Genomic DNA, 2,735 nt, shown 5'->3' with positions numbered 1-2,735 from the left:
ATCAACTCTCCATCATTTAGCTGGGGACCACCTGGAACCCCCTCAAGGACCACTGGTGGTCCCTGGACCACTGGTTGAGAACCATTGCATTAAAAGTCCCGGAAAAGACGCACTGTGATTGGCCAGTAGTCAACGCGCTGTGAGCGCTGTGATTGGCCAGTAGTCACTATGAGTGGCAGCGTGCCCCTGATAATATGGCTGCCGCGATACCAGTTGCTCCAATGAACTGCAGAGGCCAATGAGGTATCTAGGTTTCTATATCTATGATGGAGCCCGCCGGTCAGTTATCTTAACTCACAAAAACACATTGAACATCCTGTTAAACCTTCAAATTAAAACCATCTGACGATGTAAACAACAACACATGTGCCTTCATCAGGCATGGTAATGGTGTAATATCTCTAATTAAATCTACGGTCTAATTTATACTCCTGTGCCAAAATAGCCTATTTATTTTTGCCGTTGGACACCATCCTACTATATAAGTATAGATCAGGCTTATGGGGCAACTATCCAGTGTGCATCTATTTTCCTTTTCAGTATCTGTTAAATAAGTGATATGTACTGTACGTGCCTTTCAAGAAGTGATGTAGCCTAATTTACTTTCTTTATGGTTGTACCTGGAAAAAATAACATTGCCTTAATTTAACCTGGGACTTGTTAATTAAGGACATGACCTTTATTAACATGCTGTCGTTTAGGCCTTGGAGCCTGACAGAATGCTGATGCCTGGAAAGGCACCGATTTAGTCATTTTGAACTGAATACCAACCTGGTTCCAAGGACCAAGCTGACCCCTTTGTAGACTTTGTGATGTGGAATGTTGAGGGTCATAGACAAATGACTGCAATATAATTTATATTTCTTTGTTACAGAGATGTCAAAACCTATGACAATCAAGCCACATATTTTTTGAGTATTGGTCATTTGTATTGGCCAAGTACAAATACAATACAAGGACTTTAACTTGCTGCCTAAGGACCCAGAGAACACAGGCTTGTGTGAAGCTGAGAGTTTATTTTATCTGTCCTGCCAAAGGCATTGTTTAAATCTCAAGCCAACACAGCATAATCCTGTTTATTTATTGTAAGAATGGACCCTTATAACGACAACAAGTCCATTTTACGTACAGTTAAAACAACACTCAGGAGTTTGCTGTTGAGTCATCATGACCCCGGTGGCCTTTATAAAACAAGGGCAGCCTGAGTAAAGGTTTCTTATCTTCAGTGTCTTTTGGTTTTAGAGGCTCAATCACAGAATGTCCATGATGAGGCAAAACTAATTAGATTGTAGTGTTCATAATTTGGTTCAAATAATAATAATGATGATGATAATAATATAATAATGATGATAATAATAATAATAATTTAAAAATATTTTCTCTGGTACTTAATTTAAGGCATTATTCACAGAGAAAGTTTTCCTCCCAGATTATAAGAAATGAGATGCCCTTTCCATGAGATCCTTATAGAGATCCTCATATCAGATTGTAAATTTGAGTGTCAACTTAATTAATACTGACTGTAAATAAACTGTATGTACAGTAATACTGTGGATTGAAGGGCCTTCTGATCAACTTTCCTGGGTCGTTTAGTCCTAATATCCCTGAATAGGTCAGCTGACCCTAAAGCCTTAATTATACTTTGTTACGGTGTCCCTTGCCGAAAATGGCCAATCTACAGTACAAGTTCACAATGAGTCGCGGAGGTATTGCAAGCTGCTATTTTCAGCAAGTGACACCAGCGCACGACAGCATATAAATGAAGCACAACGCCGTGCTTATAGGCAACTTTACTGGCAAGGTCAGAGCAAATGGCAACAATAACTAAAGCATGATGGGTAACGCTACAAACAAGTGATTGACCTCAAGTACCATTATTTTTCTATTTATATGCACTTTATAGAAACCTGAGGTACTCTTTAGGTATTTTCTTCACCATGTGCTATTTTAGCGAGGAAAAAGGAAAAAGGTAATAATGAAATGCTGTACAAAAGCAAAACATGCATTTATCAAGATGTGATTTGTTGTTGTTTTTTTTGTCTTTTGACCAGTTCCCTTCTGTGCTTCCTTCCAAAACTGGAAATCAGTTTGAAAATCTTGATTTATATTTTCTGTGGCACATTTCACATTGAATGAGTGTTTTATATAGCCACGCTGCAGATAATGAAGGTACCGTGGCTAAAACACATTGATATGTTAACTGTGATTATTTTTTACAGCGTAAATTATAAACCAAGCTATTTGTTACTCATAGGAAAAGGACTCACATGTCCAAAAAATGTAAAAAATGTTTGTTCAATCCACTATATTTCCAGTAAAAATCGTTTTTGAGAATTCAACTATGTGTGTGTGTATGATTATTCGTGAATGTTAATGTTGAGTGTTGGTAGCAGAGATTACTACCCATCATTGCTGAAAAAGGAACCCTACCTGATCAGACTACATGTTAAAAAGCACCATATTATACTATGCACAAAACATACAAAAGAAAAAACTGCAGTTCCTGATCGGTCCAGCGGTGTCGGAGAAAAGCTGTTCACAGACAGACGGACAGGGGGAAAACATAGTCTCGGCCATGCCTTCTACCCACGGAGACAATAAATCATGTAAATTGGCATACTGTATACTATGTTAGTATGCGATTTTGGACTGGGCTTGCTGCGTCCGAATATACTGTAATTGCCCTGCTGAAAACCCCCCAGCAAAAAACAGCTTATGATGGTTGCTGGTTTTAG

General features: G+C 38.4%; 1 protein-coding gene across 1 annotated transcript in view; it reads left to right on the top strand.

Annotated features, from left to right (window-relative positions):
* The window catches only part of cftr (CF transmembrane conductance regulator), a 50,087-nt gene extending 47,748 nt beyond the window's left edge, over positions 1-2,339 (top strand). Inside the window, exon 27 of the mRNA XM_084059000.1 lies at positions 1-2,339. This exon is cut by the window's left edge and continues 1,212 nt beyond it. The gene's annotated coding sequence lies outside the window, so the exon portion shown is untranslated.
* The last annotated feature ends 396 nt before the right edge of the window (positions 2,340-2,735 follow it).

This window comes from Gymnoscopelus microlampas (genome assembly GCF_963454915.1).
Source record: "Gymnoscopelus microlampas genome assembly, chromosome: 6".
NCBI lineage: Eukaryota > Metazoa > Chordata > Actinopteri > Myctophiformes > Myctophidae > Gymnoscopelus > Gymnoscopelus microlampas.
This window is presented reverse-complemented; position numbering and strand designations above follow the sequence as displayed.